The sequence below is a fragment of the Pogona vitticeps genome, chromosome 4 (assembly GCF_051106095.1).
Source record: "Pogona vitticeps strain Pit_001003342236 chromosome 4, PviZW2.1, whole genome shotgun sequence".
NCBI classification, from domain to species: domain Eukaryota; kingdom Metazoa; phylum Chordata; class Lepidosauria; order Squamata; family Agamidae; genus Pogona; species Pogona vitticeps.
This window is the reverse complement of record NC_135786.1, coordinates 71,363,799-71,388,641: the sequence shown is the minus strand read 5'-3', so window position 1 is coordinate 71,388,641 and position 24,843 is coordinate 71,363,799. Positions and strand designations below refer to the sequence as shown.

The following is a 24,843-nucleotide window of genomic DNA, read 5'->3' as shown; positions in this document are numbered from 1 at the left end:
CTGGGAAAAACATGAACCAAAGCCAAAATAATGTTTGCATAAATTTCTCAGACCTGCAGCTTGAGCACCATAAAACAAATAAATAAGAGCTCATTTATGTGCCAAGGTGAGACATGTTGAAGCCAGAGTTTGGTGATGTTACTTTTTTAGCCTACATCTCAAAGAATTTCTCAGTCAACTGGCTGTGGGATTCTGGGAATGGTAGTCCAAAAACATATAAATATATGCTGATAGTGTGTCAAGTCTTGTGTGTTTTGATTTGATTTCATAATGGCCTGGATGAAGCATTGTCCCTATTCTGGTAGTTTGGCTTTATGATCACATCACAAGTCAAAGATGAGCAAGGACTTATCTTTACCACCCTCACTCTGAATGGAAGAATGCTTTCATCTAGTTTTGCAGATCGTATTGACTAACTGTTGAAATAGGGGAAAGGAAAGATTTCACAGGAGACAAAGATGCTGCAATGCTCCAAAGCTAAGATGGGGTTGCTTAACCAAAAACAACGGATTCCCTCTACATGGGGCATCCAAAAGTACCACCAGCAGCACTGGCTTTCCATAAAACATTCTCCCATCAACTTTACACAGAATCCTTAACTACATTGCTAAAGAAACAACTGAAGGAAGTATAATGACCATGGGTGTTTCTCAATTTCTCAAGTTGCTTATTTTGCTTCAAATCCAAATTTTAAAGAACATTTCTCATGTTACTTTATCCATGGAAGACTGGGGACCAGTAGCTTCCTTTTGTATGGTAGCCCCATCAAAGTGCCGGATATGATGGACAATTAGTCTCTGGGACCTGAAATAGCCTTGCAGGAGAAGGAGCTGAGGTTACTCTCAACACCCAGGCAAAAACTAATAAACATTTTTGAAACAAAGACAAAAAACAACTTAAGGACCAACTGCAATATTTTAATGTGAAATTTCATGGACAAGTCAACTTCTTAACACTCGCTTGCCCTACGTTCTGAAATAATTCATGTAGTGCTGTATTTACAAGAGTCTATGTAAAAGAAGTCAAAAGCTCTCTCTCTGCCATACAGCACTGGTTTGCAAGATGTGGTCCTTGTACCTCCATGAAAGCCCAAGAATTGCCTAGGGTGACCTGGGTTTCTGGGAGTCGTGTCCAAAACACCTGCTTTCTCAGTGTGGGCTTTGTGCATGCTTCCACCTTTAAGGAAAGGAGTGTGCCTATACATACATTCTCCTGAGGAAGTATAAAAATAAATATTGATGTCTAATGGCTAAATGTTTAGTTAAGGTTACCTTCAAAACATTAATTTTTAAACATTATATTTATTGGTGGCATTCTGACCCATGGGAAAAGTGAATTTAATGTTAACATGTTAAAATTAATATGTGATTTCCAATCTCTGAAAATCTTCCTCAGGCCTGCTGTCCTATAGGGAAATGGTTCGTTTCACTCTCCATCTCTTATTCTTCTGCAAACGAAATGCAAATGTTCACCTTAGTCCTGCTGGCCATTAAGACAGTAGATCAAAGTTTAAATCTAGAGCAAACATACTGGGGAAAGCTAAAAGGTGTTTTGAAAGAACTGCATGACCAACCCCCCCCCTCTCTCCTTCGCCCATTCGTTCTTAGGTGTCTCCCCATCTCTTCAATAATCCATTTGTTGCTTCATACAAGAGGCTGAGAGTGCCAGTTGATAACCTCATCATACCTGTTTTACATGGCCTAATGGGAACAAAGAGCTAAGGTCAGACCTCAAGACACTTCCTTCTATCAAACTCAGGAAACCAAATATTCTAAAATGGCAAACCCTGTAGTTTCATGCTATTTAAAGATCTGAAATAATACCCCATGCCAGTTTTTTTTTAAATTCTTTTGCATTAAAGGGTTTTTTTAAATAAGAAGACAATTAGGAGCCTCTGACATGAAATAAATTCTGCTGGGGGGAGAATGGGAGAAAGGTTGTGTATGATATCTATACATACTCTTGCATGTCTTGTATCTTTAAATGTAAGCTATATAGCAGCCAAACAATTACAGTGTTTAGAGAAGTTGATGACCTACATCTGTTTAAAAGACTTCTCAATGTTTAGACTATGATTGAAAACATTCTGCCAAGTGTAAGTATAAATTTGCAAAGTCTGATTTAAAAAAAAACTTTTCAAGGAATAGAATGCTTGGGGCATAGGATAGAGGGATTACCCATTAAATCTATTAAAATGTTCAGTATTGTTGAAAGTGTGTTGATTGTAGGCCTTTTCTTCAAGGAAGCAAAATTCTTAACCTCATTAAGATACTGTTTTACAGTTCAAGGAGTTCTGAGCTGAGGTCCACCCTTACTAGCAAGAATCGGTTCTGTCCTTGGAAAACAACAACAACTAACATTCTTAATGCATTTCAGTCCTGCAGAGGAGCTATTACAGGGATCTTCTCTGTGCTATTACGTTTGTTTGTATTTCACATGACAGCATAAATTGAGACAATGGAACTCACTGCCATATGCTGTTCTTGCTACAGGCAGTGTCAAAATGTTTACTTATGCAGAGCAGCAATCTTGACACCTGTGCATGCATTTTAAAATCTGCAAGAAGATAGAGCTATACAGATGCTAAAATCATCTCCAAACGTTACTGGTTACCATAGGTAGTGTACAAGTCAAGGCGAAGGAGGGACGGTCACATTTCCACTGATCCTATATTTAATTCTTGGGTAGCAGAATGGGGCATTTTAACCTTCCTTTTGTTGCACAAATCCACCCAGAATCTACAATAAAAGCACAATGTTGTTGTTTTTTCTGAAGATTTGTGAAGGATCTCCGAGGTCCAACCACTGGCCATGTATGGTTGTTTTCTTCCAGACCAAAAACATCAAGGTCAAAAATTGTCCCCCCCAAAATCAATTGCCATTGTGGTACTTTTATCCTAGCAAATGTAATAAACAGTCCTATGTCTGTTGTTCCTGTTCTTCTTGTTGTTATTCAAAAAGTACAAGACACAGTCTTTGACTGGTTTTATATATCAGTGTAATATGTATGCTGTTCCTAATATTGCCATTTTTTGTAGCTCTGATGGTGTTATTTCTGAGATCCGCAACTAATACTGTGTGAAATTTCTTGATATTTTTCCCAAAGCCCTGATGACTACAGGGACCAATGAAGTTGATTTCATCCACAAGCGGGTTATTTCTATTGCCAGGTCTCTGCATTTTGTTAATTCTTGCAATTCATTATCTTCAACTTTGGCATCCCCTGGAATATTATTACTATTACTGCAAGCTATGATGGTGAGAAATGGGAGATAACACATTCTGGTTGTCAGTGGGTTGGCCCCCAAAATGGGCAGGTTGGAATATTCAGTTGGGTCAAACCTTAATACTAGCCACGATCCTAACTCTGACCCTCAATAGACTGGAATGCTCACAGGAGTGAAAAGAATATCCCACAATGCACTCAGTACTAATTTTCTTAAGATTGGCACATGAAGGTTCAAGTACCTTAATGTCAATTCATGATATAAGTTGATGTTGACTATGTATCAAACTATATACATAGACACCGACAATGTCTCTCATATAACTTTAGAATAGATGAATACTTTATAACAGCTCACTAAGGAAGTTTAGTCTCCTACAACTCCCAGTTGGTATCACATATATAAAAAGAGTGTTCACAAAATTTAGAGAGGACCTGAGTGCATAGTTTCAATCATGTATTAGTAATCTCTTTTCTGTCAATCAAATAATGCCCTGTTACAAAAATAATGTAGATATTTCAACTACTACTAGAAGCAATGTTAATTCAAAGCAGAGTTGGGAGAGTTTATGGGGGCCTCTATCCCACCACCCCCCTTAATCAAAGACATCCTTCTTCATCAGTAAATGGAAATCTCACTACAAATCTCCCTGCAGGCAGCACTCCTTAGGTGACACTGGAGCCTCTTAAAAACAATGACATTCATTCATTTGACAAAGTTTTGTGGGGTGATTTAACTGATTTGCTGCATCTTTTATTTGAACCAAGGCAGGTTTTATGCATAAAGAATACAAACACCCCTGAACTGGACTCTCAGCTCTAATGCTAATTTAAAACACATGCTGTGGGGACGTGGCTGGGATTCGTTATGTTTATTAGATGTCATATTGAGAATTCCAAGATGCAGCTTGTAAACCAGACGAATATTTATTAAGAAACAACATCAGCACAACCCTTTACGAGCTTATAGAACTATTGTTTTGAGTTATCTCTGCGGTTTTTGCTAAGGGTCAATTCACATGCCCATATATATAGTGCCTGCAAAATAGTGTAGTTTACATGGGTATACGGGTTTTTTTCAAACTCAGTATAAAGCCCTCCTTTCTTTCAACTTCAGTTTATAGAGGGGGTTTTCCGCATGTCGGAAGGTGGATTTTGCTCAGTTCCTCATTGCTAGAAATTACCTCTCCTTTTTTAAAAACTCAATACTCATTTTTCATGCAATACATACACAAGTGTTGCCTCTCACTTGCCACACAGAATCCAGACATGTTGGTTATTAAGATCATGTTCAGCCAAAACTGCATGTGCTATGCTCTGTTATGCATGCCAAGATTTTAGGAGTTTCCTTAAGGATACTGTATATCCGATGCTTCCTTATGGAAATGGAAGCCCCATTAGTTCCTACAGGCAGTCTTTACAGTCTGTCCTTGCAACATGGCAAGCTAGGAGCTGAAGCAGAACTACGCTGGTGAAGCATTTTGTTCAGCTACTGTTCAGTGCAATCCCTGTCACTGTCTTTAAGATAACAAGCCTTCTCTCTGTTGAATTTTCTTTGCATCAAAGCATTTCTAAACATTCAGAGCATTCAACATGCATTCTGTGTTTAGCTCCTACATTGTTGCTCCATGGGGCAACTCTATGGCAGAGTGCTGCAAATATGGGTTGAGTGGGATCTTTTCTTCTCAGGGTGGAGATTCGGTCTCTCAAGTCAACAGATTTCCAGGCTGGAAAAGGAGGTGGCAGACTCTTCTGCTGCCAGTGGGGTGGCCCTTTTTTCGTATCACAAAGGGCAGTCCCTTGTGTAACAATTGCAAAATAATGTGTGTGCATGTAGACAGACAATGTAGATTTCAGGTATTAACTTCTACAGAACCTATATGTACAATATGCATGCACACATTTTCATAGTGAGCCAACAGGAATGTGGTGACAGTTGGGAATGAGGGGGACATGGGCATCCAAGTGATTAGGCTTCCATACAACTGAAATCAGATCCCTGTGTGTTTCTCCACCATTGCTTGCCCTGAGCTTTGTCTTCCCACCTTGAGACTTCAGCCAGGTGCCCTGTGATCGGGCAACCTGACTAGAGAAAGCGTCTCATCTCAGAGGGGGAGATATGGTTTTAGAACAACAGTTTCCAGCCCCCGAAAGAAACAGTCAAAGCCTTTACTTCTCCAAAATTAGGACTCTGACATTGGAGTTGGAGGAAATTAGGAGGACCAGGAAGCATTCCTAAGGCAGGCCAGAGAGGCTTAGGGTCCATAGAACCTATGATCCCCCATCTTTGTTCTTCAGACATGTCTCCAGAATAAAGGAAGAACTATGACCTAGAACTAACATTACAAATTTCCCAGAGGGTACACTTCAGATATACTGTACTGGAAAACATACAGCATTTATTCCAGCAGGATTTGGGATTACTCGGAGGCTGATGCTTTAAGGGCTCTTCTAACAGGATTGCCCAGAGAAATATTTTACAGACTAGTAGGTTGTGATGCTGCACACACCTACCTGTGAGTAAATCCCATTGGCTAAAATTCTGTTGCTTACTAGAGTAAGCCCATTAAATCAATAAAAACTACAGAGGAACTGAGTCATCAAATCCCCGCTGATTTAATAGGCTTATTCTAGTTGCAGTTTACTATGCTGAGCACCAGGATTTCAAAGAGACTTGTTTCTTACCAGACATGCTTATGATTTTAGTCTTAGAAAATGAGAGCTCTGTTAAGAAGTCTAACCTTTTTACTTCCTTTTTAAAAAGAGGGACGACTTACTGTACTCTCTCTAGCACTACAGTTATATCTAGTCCAATGAAACATAGACATAGACATAGGCATGTTACTCACTAGTTGTGACGTGTGAATTCCTATCCTAATTATTTATGTATTTTGTTTTGTGTTGTTTTCAAAGTATTTAAATATTTTAATGCTAATTGTAAGTCTTCTGCAAATTCATGCAGGATAGCTACAAATGTGGATCTCTGGTTACTTCTGCTGTCATGCATAGGCTGTAACCATCAGGCAGGGTTGCAAACAGATTGAGACTAGTGATGAACACAATTGTAAAATAATGTTGGTGCATGTAGACAGACAATGTGGATTGAAAAATGATGAATCGGGATGGTTTGTGGCTATCCACGAATCACAAACTATGACCCCGAACCCTGGGAAAACAAACTGGTTTACAGTTCATTTTCCTGCTACATGCTGGGGAGGGCACGAACTTAACACCTCCACCTGCCACCCCCTTCCCACTGCCCCATTCCCTCCCTACCTGATCATGCTGCCTCACCTGCCAAAGGTGTGCACATGGGCAGAGACAGCAGGCCCAGCTCCCAGAAGGGAAGCCGGGTTGCTGCCTCAGATGATGACAGCAGCAAAGGAGGAAGAGGTGGCAGGAGCAGGTAGGGAAGCAAAGGGAGCAGCATGAGGGGGGGCATCATTTTGCTGAAGCAAAATTAAGCACCTAGTAGAAAAAAAAAGTTTGGCTCTTCATTTCATTTTGGCAAAAGGGGTTGCATGAACCAAACCAGCATGGTTTGTGGGTTTTTCTGGTTCATAGTTCAATATAGAGCCTGTGTCCTGAGCACACGCCTGTACTGCAGTGAGTCCTGGACACTTTGTGCCCGGCAGGAGAGTAAGCTGAACACCTTCCATATGCGTTGCCTCCGACGGATTTTTGGTATCACCTGGCACGACAAAGTTCCAAATAGAGTAGTCCTAGAATGAGCTGGAATTTTCAGCATGCATACATTACTGAAACAGCGACGTCTGCGTTGGCTTGGGCACGTCATGAGAATGGCTGATGGTCGGATTCCAAAGGATCTCCTGTATGGAGAATTAGTGCAGGGAAATCACCCCAGAGGGAGACCACCGCTGCGATACAAGGACATCTGCAAGCAGGATCTGAAGGCCTTAGGAATAGACCTCAACAGATGGGAAACTCTGACATCTGAGCGTTCAGCCTGGAGGCAGGTGTTGCATCGCGGCCTCTCCCAATTTGAAGAAAACCTTGTCCAGCAGGCCGAGGCAAAGAGGAAGTCACAAAAGCAGCAAAATAAGGGAGCTGGACAGGGGACAGATTAGATTTGTCTTCAGTGTGGAAGCGATTGTCACTCTCGAATTGGCCTCCTCAGCCACACTAGATGCTGTTCCAAGTCCTCCATACAGAGCACGTTACCATAGTCTTTCGAGACTGAAGGATACCTACAATAGTTCAATTTATATCCATCTCTAATTGAGAGCAGAAATGCAAAATGAGAAGTGGATGGGGGGGCAGTGCAAGAACAGTGAAGGATGCCTCCTAATAAAAAGTTATGATGATTTAAGAATTGCCATGGTAACCAAGAAGGCCTGGAGGAATCTAAAAGAACCTGAGAAGTCCTCAGGTTTCCACTGTGAGCAAATTTGTTCTGCTGGTTCCAAGTCTTGTGCCCAGCAGGGCATCACACCTTGGATCTTTAGTCCAGGTTTTGTTCCAGTAATCTTGCATTTCCCTTTTGAAGAGAAACATGCAAGAAGCTGTGTTAAAACATGCAGGCATTTTCATCACTCAGGTCCCAAGAGAGTCTGCGTAAAATTACTCCAAACGTTCTTCAAATAACCACCAAAATAGCCTTCCCTGTTCTCCTGACCAGAAAATGAAGGCTCTCCCTCCCCTCCATCGTTCGTCTTTAAGGAAAAATAGCTATGTGTATAGGTGTTGTAGGCCAGCAGGACAGCTTTGGAATTCATTATAGCTCTGTTTTCCTGTCAGACCATCTCCTACTTTATTGCAATAGGCTGAAAACCCTTTCTAAACAAAAAGGAGCTGGTACTAAGACACACACCCAGGCAAATCTGATTCAGTATCCCTGGAGATGGATGAGAAATTGGGGGTGGGGGCATATTTTTGATAAGCATTTAACAAAATTAATAAATCTTCCTATTTGTGGTAGAGAGCATTTGGGGGTGAATGTGGAAATCAAACATTGTTCATGCAGGCAAAGAGTGCTTCAATCTCTAAAGTTTGGCTTTATGTCGCTCTGGATTCAAACACATTAGGACAGAATTCTAAATCTCTCTCTCTCTCTCTCTCTCTCTCTCTCTCTCATCTACATGGACTGTTTTGTTGCTGGCTGATGTGGACTAAAGAGAGTTGCTTGGGACTAGGTAGAGAACTGGTGTGCCATTCAGCACAATCCTCACATCCAAAGGGTAACTCCTGCTCCTCCATGGAGGAGCAGAGGAAGTGTTTAATTTGCCAATATCATGAAGCAGCTCTCTTCTTAAGCCACTTCATGATATAGCAAATTGACAGTGGAACGAGTCTTGACTGCCAAAGGCTCATTTTGGTTCATTTCCAGTGATCACAAGTGTGGGAAATGAATGAAAATGGAAGGATCCTACATGCACAAAAAAAGTAGGAGTCCCTGACGGGGACCTAGAAAGGTGTAGGTAGGAATGCTCTGAGAATGGGCCGGCTTGCTCCGGTGATTCCATTGTGTGGTCACTAGGAAAAGGAGCAAACCAACCTATCCCTGCTGCAGCCCAAATAGCAGGCCAAATGCTTGTCTGGTTGCACACACATACTCTCTTATTTCCTGAGAAGTTTGTTATCTTTAGCCACTACATGGCAAAGAGGGACGTGTTCTCTTTTACGATGATTGTTTTGTTAGGATCATTTTTCATAAGAATTTTCTTCTTAGTAGAAATACCACAGGAATATGCTGCCAGCTGAAAGCCCACTCTTACGGTGTTTCTGAAGACTAAAAGGAGAATATTACTATCAGAGAAACCTTGGGAGATCTGCAACTCTCTCTCTCTCGCCCTCCCCTCCCTATTTCTCTCTGTGTATATTTGCTAGCACTATGCTGTAAGATGTATTCCATCCAGAATTGCACATATTTTGAGAACACTTTAAAACTTTAAGGTCTCATCAAGGAGAATTAGTTTTAGAGAACAACCGAAGGACCACCAGCATCCAGCCCTTGGAACAAGTTGTGATTCTCCAGAAGTTGCTGGACTGCAATTCCTAGGATTCCTGGCCAGCTCATCCAAAGGTGAGGATTGAGGGGAGTTGCACTCCAACAACCTATGGAAGGCCACCATTTTCTTAACTCTGTCTTAGCAAGTCAAGTTTTTGCAGCAGAATTTATTGTGCAAATTTCAAGAAAGTTATGGAAACATGATGTATGGGTGAAAAACTCCTAAACCAAGAAAGAGGAGGAAAAGATAGGAAATTCAGAATTTACCTAAGAAAATGAGTACATTATTAAAAAACAATTATATGAAGTTGATTAAAGAGATACAGAATAGCTTGGAGAGATGAGACAAATTACAGCTATTGTTGATGGGAAGAATAGCAACCATCAAAATGAATGTTCTACCTAAACTTTTGTTTTTATTTCAGACAATTCCCATGATATTAAAACAGTCATTTGTTCAAGAACTTAACAAGATAGTCATGAGATTTGTGTGGCAAGGTTAAAAAAAAACCAAGAATTAAAATCAAAGCAATGCAAGATGCCAAACTAAGAGCCGGTTTTGGTCTCCCACGTTGGGCATTGTATTATAGAGCTTGTCTACTAGTCTGGATAAAGGAATGGATAACTTTAGACTACTCAAGTTGGAAGGACATGATTTACAGTTAGGTTGGCATGCTTTTCTATGGTACAAAAAAGATAAAGAGCAGAAAAGTTTAATCTCACATATAATAAGAGCCCTACTAGGGACCTGGAAAAAAGATCATCGAGGAGATTTACCAAAAAAAAACCCACCAGGCTGGGTATCACTCATAGAGGCCATTACATTTCCAAAGAAGAATTAGAAACACAAAACATATATCTAGACTGGTGATCCAGAGCACAAGTAGAATCTAGGTATACAAAAGATAAAATAGAGCAGTGGTACCCAACCTTGGACCTCCAGATGTTCTTGGACTACCACTCCCAGAAGCCTTCATCACCACCTCTGCTTGCCAGGATTTCTGGGAGGTGAAGTCCAAGAACATCTGGAGGCCCAAGGTTGGGGACCACTGAAATAGAGGGCTTTTACACAGAACAAACGATATTCGATAAACTTTTGCTGGGCTCAAATAATAAATTAAGAAAATATATGATTATTTGCTTGGAACTAAAATGCAAGATGAGATGGTAAAAGAATGTATGATTAGGTGGGCACAAAATATAGGACATAATATTGATATTGATCAATGGTTGCAAATATGGAAAAATAACAAAAGCTCACAAAATCAGTAAATTTCAATGAGAACATATATAAGATGTTTTATAGGTGGCATATGACTCCAAAAAATTGTCAACGATTTATACAGCGGTGTCAAATATTTGTTGGAAGTGTGAAGCACAAGAGGGAAGCCTTTACCATATGTGATGATGGACTTGTAGAATAGCAAAGCAGTACTGGATAGCAGTACATACTCTGTTACAAAAAACACTGCTTTGTAATGTTCCACTTACCCCAGAATTGTTTTTACTGAGCATTATACCAGATAATATAAATAAGATAAAGAACTACCTAGTTATATATATAATCACTGCAGCCAGAATTCTTTATGCTAAGAACTGGAAGAAATCAGAGATACCAAAACAAGAGGAACTCATTGAGAAGATATGGATATTCTATCAGAAGTGTTGAAAGACTGTCCAATACAAAATGCAACTGAACGATGGGATTTATTATATAAATGGCTTGAGTCACCAGATAGTGCTTGAATAACATAGAATTAAACTAAGATGCAACTGTAAGTTGAAACCTGGAGGGCAATCAAATTGTAGAACGGTGAAAAGTTGACTTTATATTTATTTATTTTATTTATTTATTTATTTTATTTATATCCCGCCTATCTAGTCAATAGACCACTCTAGGCGGCTCACAACAGGGGTACAACAATAACTAAAAACGAATTTACAAAGAAGAAAACTTTCAACCATGAAATTATAAACTAAGAAAAAGAAAAAAGGAAAATCAGGATTAGCTAAGGGGGGGTGGGGGGAAGGCCTGCCGAAACATCATTGTCTTTAATTGCTTTTTAAAAATACCCAGCGAGGGGGCCGCGCGAATGTCCGGGGGAAGGTTGTTCCAGAGGCGAGGAGCCACCGCCGAGAAGGCCCGATTTCTTGTCTTCTCCTTCCGGGCCTCCCTCAGCGTTAGGCTCCTCAACCTCACCTCCTGGCTCGTGCGAGTGACACGGGTAGAACTTGGTGGTAGAAGGCGTTCCGCCAAATATCGAGGCCCTAAACCGTTTAGGGCTTTGTACATGAGCATCAACACCTTGAAGTCGATGCGGAATCGGATGGGCAGCCAGTGCAATGCGGCCAGAGTGGGCGAGATATGTTGGAATTTTCTCACCCCACTAAGGAGTCTGGCCGCCGCGTTCTGCACCACCTGAAGTTTCCGCAGCAGCCTCAAAGGTAGCCCCACGTAGAGCGCATTACAGTAGTCTAATCTTGAGATTACGAGCGCGTGCACCAAAGTGGTGAGCGCCCCAACATCAAGATAGGGCCGCAGCTGGGCCACCCGCCTGAGATGGTAAAAGGCGGTTCGGACCACCGACGTCACCTGGAATTCCATAGTGAGCGCCGGGTCAAGATGGATTCCCAAGCTGCGGACCCCATCCTTGGCGGGAAGGGTCACCCCCCCAACATGAACAGATTGGATGACAGTACATTTTGTGTTCTCCTCCCCCCCTCTTCCCCCCCATATCCCCCTTTGCCTTTTGTACTCCTTACCTTATCCCTAGTTATTAAAAATAAAAAATAAATTTTAAAAAAGGAAATTCAGAATTTACCTAGAAATTATGTATTTTCTCTTTCAGGGGAAACCACATTGAGGTTACAGTTATACAAATATCTTCCTGTGCTGTAGTGGGGGTTACTTTTGAACAGACAAGTAGAGACTAGAAAAGACCATAGCAGGCAGTGACACATCTGCTTGCTCTTGCCCTACATTTCCTTGCAGGTAAGCTTCTCCCTTGTTCTTAACTTGATCTCTATGCCAACATCAGCAGCAATGAATGTATTTGTTTCCAATAAAATGGTAATCCATTTACTGCATGCTCGACAGAAAATGGAAAGTCACATTGGGCTACTGACTCACACACATATCATTTCTGAACTTGAAGCTAGATATCACGTTAGAATATTGACTGTCAATAAAAAGCAAAGGGGAAACATTTCCCAGCACAAGAAAGCAAAAAGGCAAAAGCAAAGCATGCTGCTTATATACCGCCCCATAGTGCTTCAAGCACTCTCTGGGCAGTTTACAAGTTAATTGTGCAGGATACACATTGCCTCCCCAGCGAGCTGGGTACTCATTTTACCAACCTTGGAAGGATAGAAGGCTGAGTCATCCTTGAGCCGGTTACCTGGAATTGAACCCCAGGTCGTGAGCATAGTTTTAGCTGCAGTTTAACCACTATGCCACGAGGCGCTATGCATAGGCTATGGTCACATTGGCAATTTGAATCAATTTCTGTTCAGACTTTTTAAAAACCAGGTCCAAGTCACATAGTGTTTGAACCTGTCCGTATTCACATGCACTAATGGAAATCAATTTATTTCTGATGATTTAAACTGGTTTTGCCATCTACACTGCTGAAATCAATGCATTTCCTTTCTGTTTTAGGAGCACACTGTCCTTAAAGATTTTGATTTTATTTTTTCCCTCCCAAAAAAGTGATACATCAATAAATTGAGTGTCTAGGAGATGCCAGGTGGTGTCCGAATAGTTGCTGGAAATCACCGGGGAAACACTGGAGAGACTGATTAATGATGAAAGAATGAGAATGGTCTAGAAAGCACTACCAGACTCTTCATTGGTTGTGCTGTAACAGGTTACAAAGTAACATACCTATTGTTACATACAGCACTGATGTTACCTGTCTGTCATGGGTTTGGAGGGAAAGTTCCATCCTATGGGGAGTGGAAGGCGGGACATCAGGAGGAGGGGCTGTACTGTATATATAGGTGAAGCCTGTGTGGAGACGCTGAGGAGAAGAAGCAGCAGCTGGGAAGAAGCTGGTGTGGGAGTCTGTGTGTCAGACAGGGTACTACTGTGTGTCAGAGTACCAACCTGATAGGTTCAGGTGTCTGTTGGTTAGCCAGAACTGATAGGTTCAGGGTCTGTGCTTCAAGTTAAGGGTTCTGTGTGAACCAAACTGTATGCATGTATGAATGAGAATAAGCCACGTTACTAAATCTTATTCACCTGATCATTTTATTTTCCCTGTGTGTTGTATTTAAATAAACCTTATTCTTTTATTTGTTTAAAAATCCATCCCTGGTCTGTGTGACTTCTTATAGGGAATGGTTGGTGGCAGCTTAGTTAACGTGTGGCATATCCCAGTAGGTCTGGGTTTGTCACATTGATTGGTGTCCAGCGTGTGGGATACGACTGGTCCAGTTGTCCAGTGGTCCAGCAAAGCCTTGGCAAGTGTGCCCAGAGCAAGGGGGGTCTAGTCAGGGACAATCTGAGGCGCGTAGGTAATCTTCTAGGTGTACCTCACGGGGAGGTGCGCTAGTGGAAGAACGTGCCAACTGGGGAGACTAGATTAGGGTGCTCTGAGGCAGCCTGTTTTTGGCGGGAAAAAAGCTGAGGCAAAACTGTGTAGTAGCAGTGATCTAGCCTGCCTGCTGAGAGGCCCAGCAGAGGGGGGTAGACTCTAACTCGCTACAGTTGCAAGTAGTGCTGAAGGACAGCAGCAATCTATAGGGAAAGCTGGTTCTGAGGCAAAAAGAAAAAAAAAAGTGGTCGCTTTATTTTGAGGCTTGACTTTTGAAAGCAGCCTGTTCTGGGGGGGAGTATGCCCTTGACTCGAAGCCAAATGGCAGAAATGGGTGAAGTGAAAGACCCACAGGTGGACCAAGGTTCTGAGGAGGAATTTGGCTCAGTGCAGGATGAGAGCACGGGAGAGCAGAACCCAGAACTCAGAAAAATGCTCCTAGCCCAACAGCATGAACTGAGGGTGAGGGAAATGGAAATCAGAAGAAAAGAAAGAGCTGAAATCAGTCAGGCAGAGGCAGATGCCAAGAAAAGGGGAATGGACATGAGGATCAAACAGATGGAACTGAAACTCCAAATTAGAATGGTACAATTAGAATTGAAGTTCCTAAATAAGTTTATTAACAATTTATCAGTGGAAGAAATGTCAAAGAAAGAAAAGTATGAGGCTCAGGCCAGACAAAGTGAGCAAGATCTTGAAAAATATAATCAGCAAAAAGATATTAAATTAAAAGAAATCAGAGATAAGACTGAAGAAAAAGTGAAAGAGATAAAAGCTAGGGCTGAGGAAGAAATTTTACAGATCAGGGCTGAGTTTGAGGCTAAGCAAAAGGAGCTAGAAAAGAAACCAAAAGAAGGCACACAGGTTAAGGCACAACAAAACCTGAATTATTCTGAAGAAAACATGAGGGAAACATGGGACCCTAAGTACTCCAAAGGGTTAGTTCAGAGCCCGCCAAAAATGGGAGGCCATTTTGTTGATAAAACTTCTGGGCAGAGCCAGTCCAGAAATCAGATTCTGGAGGGAAAACCAAAACAAGATGAGAAAGACTCAAAATATAGCAGAAAATGCTATTTCTGTCAGGGAAAGGGCCATCTAATCTCAGAGTGTGAGAAATTAAAGCAGCTAAAAGGAATTGTGCCTCAGGATTCGAGTGGAACCAAGCCAAAAGCTGTGTTCTGTGTCCAGAAAGAGCAAGGCTCATTGTCACTGAGGGAGCCTGTTGCCATGGCTACTCAATCTGGAACAGCTACATCTGCTGATCAGGCTGAGGAAAATGGTCCTCTTGTGGAGGTCAAGCGATGCTTGTTGGTGAGAACAGATTCTCAGTTGTTTGAAACAGCAGGGGTGGACGTAGGAATACTTGACCGCCAGTATCGGGGGCTGCGGGACACTTGTTCCCAGGTGACCCTGTGCCATCCAGATATTAATCCTAGGGAGTATGTAATCCCAAATGAGAGCATGAAGGTGGCAGGGATTGAGGGGCAGGTGATCTCTCTGCCAGTAGCGGAGGTACCTGTGAACTTTCAAGGCTGGAGGGGAGTTTGGCGGCTAGCAATTTCATCGACTCTGCCAGCAGCCGTGCTCGTGGGAAATGACCTGGCTGAACATGTGAAACGGGTGCTAGTGATTACACGTTCACAAGCCACCACGGGGACAGTTCAGGGGGGTGATGATGAGCCCGAGACGGAAGCAGAGGGGAGTTCAGAAGCTGTGGTGGAAACCTTAACCACAGACAGCAGATTTGGACAAGAGCAAAAGGCAGACGCCACTCTCCAAAAGTGTTTTGAACAGGTGACTGACGCCCAGCTAACACCTGAAACCCCAGTGAGATTTCTGGAGAAAAAGGGGATTTTGTATAGAGAGACCCTGAGGAATATCTCAAAAGGGGGAGATGGGATCAGGAGTCAGCTGGTGGTACCTGAAAAGTATCGCCCCATGATCTTACAAAGGGGGCACTCTGACATGTTTGCTGCACACTTAGGGGTGAACAAAACACAGCAGAGAATCACACAGAATTTTTACTGGCCTGACATAGGGAAGCAGATCAGGGAGTTCTGTAAACAATGTGATGTGTGTCAAAGGCAGGGGAATAGCCGCGACAGGACCAAAGCAAAGTTGTGCCCTTTGCCTGTGATTGACACTCCGTTCAAATGCATAGGGGTGGATATTGTGGGACCTTTGCCCAAGGCCACAAAGAGGGGGAACAGGTTCATTCTCACCATTGTGGACCATGCCACGAGGTACCCTGAAGCCATTCCCTTGACTAATATTGAAACTAACACAGTGGCAGATGCCTTGGTGGGGTATATGTCCAGGATGGGATTTGCCTCAGAAATAATCACAGATTTGGGAGCATCATTTACATCGAAGCTCATGAAACGCTTATGGCAAATCTGTGGAATTAAGCATAAGGAAACCACTGCTTATAACCCTGAAAGTAATGGGTTAACTGAGAAGTTCAATGGGACTCTAATGCGCATGATTAGGGCTTACTTGGCAGAGAATCCAAACAATTGGGACCAGAAGCTGCAATCCCTTTTGTTTGCTTATCGATCAGTGCCACAAGCCAGTACTGGGTTCAGTCCATTTGAACTTTTATTTGGGAGAAGGGTGAAAGGGCCCCTTGATTTGATCAAACAAAATTGGGAGCAGATCACCCAGGATGACCCACAAGATGTTGTGACATATATAGACTCTTTAAGGAAGGACCTAAAGAGAAACCTAGAGCTAGCAGCAGAGACCCTGCAAGCTCAAAAGGTCAGAAAGAAAGCTTGGGATGACCAGAACGCCAAGGAGAGGCACTTTGACCCAGGGGAGGAAGTGCTGTGGCCTAGGCCCTGCAAAGAGAACAAACTGCAGCTGGGTAGCCCAGAAATAAAATACTTGGGTCACATGGTAGGGGGAGGAGTGATAAAACCCCTGGAGGCCAAAATAGAAGCTGTTCGTGATTGGCCCAGACCCAACACCAAGAAAAAAGTCAAATCATTTCTTGGGTTGGTGGGCTACTACAGAAAGTTCATCCCGAGGTTTAGCGAGATTGCGGCTCCGCTGACCGAGCTGACGAGGAAGAAGACTGATGACCGCATCCCGTGGACCAGCGACTGTGAGGAGGCGTTCCAGAGGTTGAAGCAGGTGCTAATCAACTATCCAGTGCTGCGTGCTCCAGACTTTGACCAGGAGTTCATCATCTACACCGATGCGTCTAACAGCGGGGTAGGAGCAGTTCTGTGCCAGGAGGATGAGAATGGTGACCAGCATCCAGTGTCCTACCTGAGTAGGAAACTTCAAAAAGGTGAGAGACATTTGGCAACCGTGGAGAAGGAGTGTTTGGCCATAGTCTACGCGATCCAGAAGGCCAAGCCTTACATCTGGGGAAGACATTTTGTTCTGTGCACTGACCATTCACCACTGCAATGGTTAAAGACGATGAAAACCCACAATAGTAAACTTATGAGGTGGGCTTTGAATCTGCAGGACTATGACTTTGAAGTGAAGGTGGTCAGAGGGTCAGTGAACTGTGTTGCTGACGCCTTGTCAAGAAGACCTGAAGAATGAAGACGGCGAAAGAAACATGGACTATGTATATATGTTGATGACAAAAGGTTAAATGTACCTGGTTTTTTTGAATTTGGTTTGTATGAATAAAGGTAAATTGATGTAATGTATATGGTAAATGTTTAAATGCCTAATTGATATGGTTAACTTAGAATGTAAGTATAAGTAAGTATGATATGGTATGTATAACTGTTTTTGTGTGTTTTATCCAGGTTGTTTTTTGGGAAAAAGCACCTTAGCTTTCCCCCTACAAAACAACTTATAAAGAGGGGAGGTGTTACATACAGCACTGATGTTACCTGTCTGTCATGGGTTTGGAGGGAAAGTTCCATCCTATGGGGAGTGGAAGGCGGGACATCAGGAGGAGGGGCTGTACTGTATATATAGGTGAAGCCTGTGTGGAGACGCTGAGGAGAAGAAGCAGCAGCTGGGAAGAAGCTGGTGTGGGAGTCTGTGTGTCAGACAGGGTATACTACTGTGTGTCAGAGTACCAACCTGATAGGTTCAGGTGTCTGTTGGTTAGCCAGAACTGATAGGTTCAGGGTCTGTGCTTCAAGTTAAGGGTTCTGTGTGAACCAAACTGTATGCATGTATGAATGAGAATAAGCCACGTTACTAAATCTTATTCACCTGATCATTTTATTTTCCCTGTGTGTTGTATTTAAATAAACCTTATTCTTTTATTTGTTTAAAAATCCATCCCTGGTCTGTGTGACTTCTTATAGGGAATGGTTGGTGGCAGCTTAGTTAACGTGTGGCATATCCCAGTAGGTCTGGGTTTGTCACACCTATTCCTCTGGAAATTTTTAACACTCATTCATGACACATCATATTGATGGGACTATGGACACAATTCAGTAAGGTTGTTCTTATGTTACTGCGTATTTGTGAACTGTCATGCTTGAGTCATAAGTAGTCTTCTGCTCCTTTTGAAAGTTTGGGGACCTCCTGCAATCTTACATCGCATAGCTGTCTGGACATTGCAGATAGATCTGTGTGACCAGAGCTTACGCTGAGATAAGGAAATGGATGTGGTGGGTCCCTGCACTTTCTGATTCAACTTTATTTGATTCTGAGGGCAGCAAGTTTAACTTACCAGAGAGGATATGCGAAGTTCATTTTAGCTTCTCTACATTTCCAACATTAAAAGCCTGGATTCTTTTTCAATTGTTAATAAATTGCAATAAGATTTCAGTTTACATTATGGCTTATACAAGATTATGTTGTACTGTAATGACATTCCCAAAGTAGATACAATCTTGAAAGCATATGGAAGCAATTCCCTATTTACAGAGCCTAATGCCTACACGTCTGTGTTGCAAGAAGTAGAGAACTTGTATTTTGATAACACAACCTGCAACAAGTCAAAAAAGATTCAACTATTCCTGGAAAATGAAATTAGCCAATTGTATCCTATTCACCCATGACTAGATCCTGATGTGAAGGGATACTGAAATAAGTTTCTCATTTTCCTTTTCAGTAAAGGGCGGGGGGGGGGGGTTAAACAGAAGGGTCAGGTCACTGTGATGCTGAACACTTTATCCCATCATAATGTCACAGCCCCTTTCTTCTTGTGTACCAAAATCTATTTATTTCCTCTGACATTTAATCCATTCTTGTGCGTCTCCATCAGGTACCCTCAGGACAAAGGAAGACAGAATTTAAAATTAAGAACTTTAAGACCCCCGCTGGCTCAGAGCAAGAGACCATCTAGCACAGCATGCAGCTTCCAACAGAGAACAGCCAGTTGCCTGGAGGAGGCATACTAAAGAAATGGGCTGTACATGTAGTCACACCCACCTTTTAATGGATATTTACCTAGACTCAGGCTCGGTTATTTCCTTATTTTCAAGAGGATTTTTTTCCCTTCCCCCAGGCATTTCCTAGATGCCTGAACTTGGTACCTATTTTGTAACATAAATCCAATTTAATTTGCACAGTTCTGCCTGACTGGGGATGTTTTGTAATAAATCCAAGCTCCATGAAGAATTCCGACCAGGTGATACACTTACAGGCTGTGGCTTCTAATGGAGCACAAGGAAATATCTCTAAAATTTTGTCAAAGAGAAGCCAGGTGGTTGGCAAGGGTGGGTTTGCTATTTTTTCCTTTTAAGAATATTTACTTTTAATTAGCAATGGTTACACCCTGTTTTTCTATATCGCCCATTGCTGTTTCAGACTCCATTTTGCCCTTGGATATTGACACAGTTGGGAAATTATCTATCTGTGATTTTTTAGCAAATAGTAGATTTTCACACTGTACTCACGTGTTTGGACTGGAGGGTTGTTGTTGTTTGTGTATTTTACAGGTAATATCACTTTTACGTAGTGATATATTTTGGTTAGAATTATTTGGAGCTTAATGTTTGTGTCTTGGACTTATTTGTGTTCTGGAACACTTGTAATAAATGTGGGAAACCTGGTATACAGGGCCCAAACAACATGTTATGTGGAGCATGGAATTATAATTCATAGATAGAAAATAGATAGATAGTTCAGTGAGATGAGTCAGATTGAAAACGATTGATTGCCCAAATGAGTTTCATGGCTCAGGAGGGACCTGAACTTCCCAAGTTTCAAACCAGTACCCAAGCACAATCTCATCAATATATCACATATTCTATAAAGTAAATTAGTTGTTGTTCTTAATAACTTTTCCCTTCCTCAAAATGTCGGTATTCTTTAAAATACTGGTTGCCAACCTTGAGCAACCCAGCTGTTATTGGATTGCAGTTCCCAGAAGCTTTCACCATCAGTTGTGTTGGCTGGGGTTTCTGGGAACTGTAGTCCAAGAACACTTGGGTTACCCAAGGTTGTAAACCACTATTTAAAGACACTCTGTGGCAATCAATATGTTTGGATCTAGAATGGAAGTAGAAGGAGAGACAGTATGTAGAGATCTTTGTTTTGATTCTCACTCTTTATAACTGCTTAACTTGAAGAACATCTGTGGAAGCTCAAGGAATCTGACCTATACTGAAAAAATGAGCACTGATTGGTGATTTATGCTTCAGCATAAGTTTAAAGTTTCACTGCACTTTCCTTTAATCACTCTGCAAAACATATCCTGTTCTTCAGAGTTCATCTGCTAGAAAAATGGTATTGCTTACAATCATGAGAAAAACACTCATCAGACCTAGCATGTAACAAGATGACTATACAGCAGAATATACACTACTTCCTCAGAACAAGAAGTTTCTGTGAAGCCCTGTGCTTGATAGAAACATGGCCTGTGTTGTGTTGTAAAAGTCACGATGCCCAAAGTAGTTTATTAAAATCATAATTTTGCAAAAGCAAGCAGAGAGGAGAGGAGACATATCAAGTCATTTCAAAGAGCCATAGAAAACACTTATTATTCCAGTGATTTCCTGGAGAATTTGAAGAGCAAGCCCCAAAGCAAAGTTATTGTTAAGTGGCCACATTATAAACATTGTTAGTTTTAGAAGACCGTTTATTGCAGAACTCTAAAATGCCACTCTAGGCTCAAAATGGCTACAGGAGCTGAGTTTGCTTCTGAAATGTTTGTTGACATTCTGCCACAAAGGGGGGAACAAAAACATGAATTACTCTTCAGTGGATTGGCAGGAGAGAGCAAGAAGATAAGCAGAGTCTAGAGCAAGTGTTTGCTTTACATTGTGTAGGCAAAAGGAACATACTGCTGCTAAATAGAATTCAATATAATGTACTTTGGAGCAGTGGTCCCCAACCTTGGGTCTCCAGATGTTCTTGGACTTCAACTCCCAGAAATCCTGGCCAGCAGAGGTGGTGGTGAAGGCTTCTGGGAGTTGTAGTCTAAGAACATCTGGAGGCCCAAGGTTGGGGACCACTGCTTTAGAGAGTGCTTACACTCTGAAAATGGATTGGGAGATGGATCAGAGGCATTATTTTTTAATATTTTTAAATATTATGTTTTTTATTTCTTTCAAAGTGGGATAGCACTAGATCAGTATTAGAGACCAGGGGAAAATAAAACAGATCGGACTGCAAGATTTATCTGCAGTCCAACATATAGGCACAGAGAAAGAGAAAGAGAGAGAGAGAGAGAGAGAGAGAGAGAGAGAGATGGGGGTGGTAGAGAAAGAGAGAGTGCTACAGAAATGGCAGTCAGGGGAGAGGATAGACACACCAGTGAGTGTCAAAAAGAAATTGAACAGAGGAACTGACAAGATTGGCTGCATCTAAGCTTGCAAAGAAAGGAGCACTTTTCCCTATCCAATCTTTATCTCTCTGCTGGCTCTCTTTTGTTTTTAAATTCGTGCCCATCTCTAATATAAATAGAGAGATGGGCCCGAATTAAAACCAGACTGAACTGCAAACTTTCCCTGCAACCCAAAATCCATGTCCCAGCAACCATGATTTGACAAAGCTCACAGATAACAATTTACACCAACAGAGGTGTTCACATATAGCAAAATGATTTAAAATAAAGCAATCGTACACGCAATTTTACAAGCAATTTTAAATAAACAAACTTCTCACAACTGAGTAAAATATCTTGCTTTCCAACAAAAGAAACTGTGCTTCTTGGGCAAAAAAAGAAACCACCAAAAAACAATGCTTCCCTGTGTGTTGTGCAGTCGGAATTTTTAAGAACGATTTCAAACATGCTAAGCCCAATTTTAAAACAAGTTTTTTTAAAAATAAATAAATAAATAAATGTGTAACGGTGCTCTTAGTTTGCTATATTATTATTGTAATTGCTTACTGGGTTCATTAAAGAGAACTATAACTCTCCACTTCGTATGTGCTTGATCGAGAGGAAAAAGTTAAATTCTCCTTTTGATTTTTTTTTGTCATTCCCTCAGTGGTATACTTGCCACTTACCCCATGGCTGAATTTTACACCATTCCAGGAATCCTTGATAAAGAGAGTCCCATGGGATGTCCCATAGATGCTTTTCTTAGAAGCTAAATCCCAAATCACAGCAACTGCAGACCAAGTATTGGGCACAGTTCAACTGTGGAATTTTGCTACTATAAGATGCTGTGGTAGCCATGATCTTGGACAATTTGGAAAGGGAGATAGACTAGGTTTTGGTGGATAGCACTGGCAGTGGCTACAAGTCATGACAGAAGTGTACTACCTCCAGCCTCAGACACAATATGTCTCTACTGCAAGCCACCTTTCTCACTGGGAGAGAGGTGGCCTACAAATGAAACAAGCAAGCAAACAAACATTAGTTTCTATGGAATACCAAATAGGAAGATGCTATTGCATTCATGTCCGATTTATGGGCTTCTCATAACCATCTGGTTGGCCACTACAAGAACAGGATGACAGACTAGAAAGTTGTGCCTTTTATTTTCTTATGATCTTAGAGATCCCAGACAAATGGAATAAAGGCACAAGAAACTCCTGGATGATGTATCGACCTTATCTGATTACCGTATCTAAATGTTTCTGTTAAGGTGTCAGATACAGATAAAACAAGCATACAGAAGAATTACCAATGTAATTTTTATGTCTCCAGGTAAGCCTTGACTCTTTTGCAGGACCTTCTTGGTGGCTGCTCCTAGGCAGCAGAACATCCTTCCAAGGGAGGCTCTACTGACTTCTGTCTAGTTGCTGACAAAGGAACTTTCCACATGTACTGCTATTGTACCTGAGGGTTTCAAACTCCTTTTTAAGAATGGATGTGCTTTTAAATTGCTTTTAATTCAGTAATTCTTTTTATTTGATATCTGGTTTAATAGTTCATTGTGTTTTTAGTTATATTTTGGAATCATATGGCGAGCTGCCTTAGTTCCCAGAGATTGGAGAAAGCTGGGATGTACTATATGATCAATCATAGGCAAATAATTAAATCTTTTTAAAACAGCAACACTGAATTCATCCATCAAAGAATCAAAAGGAACCATGGTCACCATTTTGTCTGATTTACTGGATAATCGTATCCAGTTTTGCCCTTTTGCCTGCCGAAGAAGTCACGTGCCCTGCTTCCGTTTTCACTGATTGCTAAAATAATCCAGATGCTCACTGCCCATGTGTATGCGATTTGACCATTTCATACTTAACCACATTGCAGGTATCACGTTTCACTGCAATCTTCTTTAAAAAGCAGCTACATTTGTCTTTATTTACTTTATGAGTTGATGGTTTGTTCCTTCTCCCAAGTACTGAATAAAGTATTATACAGTAATCAGATCCATCATATGCTTACGTTTGCACAGACATTAATGTTGTATTAACTTAAGTCCTCAGAGTACCCAAGCTGACACTCAAAGCTTATTGCTTTCCCTTTTTAAAAAGAAAAGAAAAGAAAAGATATGCCTCTGGGTGGAAAAATAACTACATCAGAAACAATATCTTGATAATATAGTTGCACTTCTATATCTTTTGACCCACTAAATACATACAACCAAGAGAAAGTGATCTGCTTTGCATTCTGTTACACTCAGCAAATAGAAAATGAAGCCAACATCTGACTAATAAATGTTTTTATTATCGTTTGACTTTTTGACATTTATTATCAATCTGGCATGAAAACAGTCTCTACAAGATGATGCTTTTTTTCCCCCCTAAGAGCTTCGTGCGAGTTCAGTCAATTTAAGGGACAGATGGTGGAGTCTTCCATGTGAAAACTGTTCTCTCATTAACTTCAGATGGCCAAAGAACTCACAGAATAAGAATTCAAGGAAGATGAAGTTATATTTCATACATGTTTTTGGCATCAGAGAACTCTTTGCCACCTTCTGGACTCAATATCTCCCAGAAGGTGGCCATGGTTATTTCTTGCATGTGTTGGGTTGGGTCCAAGATCTGCCTTCCACAAGCAAAAGGGCTCCAATCATGGGTAGCCCATCCCGGGGGGGGGGGAGGAGGATACTCAATTTACTCCACAATTTACCCGAATCAGCAGGATCCCTCAATCCTCTGTGTAGCATTTTCAGAAGACTTTACATACAGTGTGAATGAAAGATCAAAAAGTCTGTTTTTCACAAGCCCAGAGGTACCAGCTTAAGTCTGGATCTAATCCATTGTGAAGTACACAACAAGGCATGGGAGCTATTGTAGCAATGGTGATCTTCATTTTCTCCAAGCTTTTTATCTGCCTTAGGTTCACAGTGATAATACAAGCACATCTGATGGATGGAGCTAAGCAGGTTGCATCCTGGAAAGAAAGACTGACTGTTTCCATTCATGCATACTGGACCAGCACACACAAATGGCATTGATTTATTATAATTCATTCATTAAATGCTCTTTAGTGGTCGCATAGACCAGATGGGTGGGATACAAATCAAATCAAATCAAATCAAATCAAATCAAATCAAATCCAATAAATAAATAAATAAATAAATAAATAAATAAATAAATAAATAAATAAATAAACAAATAAATAAACAAATAAATAAATAAATAAATGTTGTGCATGATCTATGTGTATGATTAGTTTCACAAAGGGCAAAGACACTAATTTTGCATAGCACACACATTGTGTGCAAACTCATGCTATTTCAGAACCAAGATCTTTTGAGAAAATTGGAAATGCCCTGCTTGCCTGTTTTGCCATACTGAGATGGTCTGTCTTAACCAAAATTTCAGGAATGCTGGGAT

General features: G+C 41.3%; 1 long non-coding RNA gene across 1 annotated transcript; it reads left to right on the top strand.

Moving 5' to 3' along the window:
* Positions 1-1,135: 1,135 nt before the first annotated feature.
* On the top strand, positions 1,136-21,801 carry LOC110077114 (uncharacterized). Its single transcript, XR_002300237.3, has 3 exons — positions 1,136-2,095; positions 12,043-12,185; positions 18,920-21,801. It is a non-coding gene; the product is annotated as an uncharacterized LOC110077114 (long non-coding RNA).
* Positions 21,802-24,843: the final 3,042 nt, after the last annotated feature.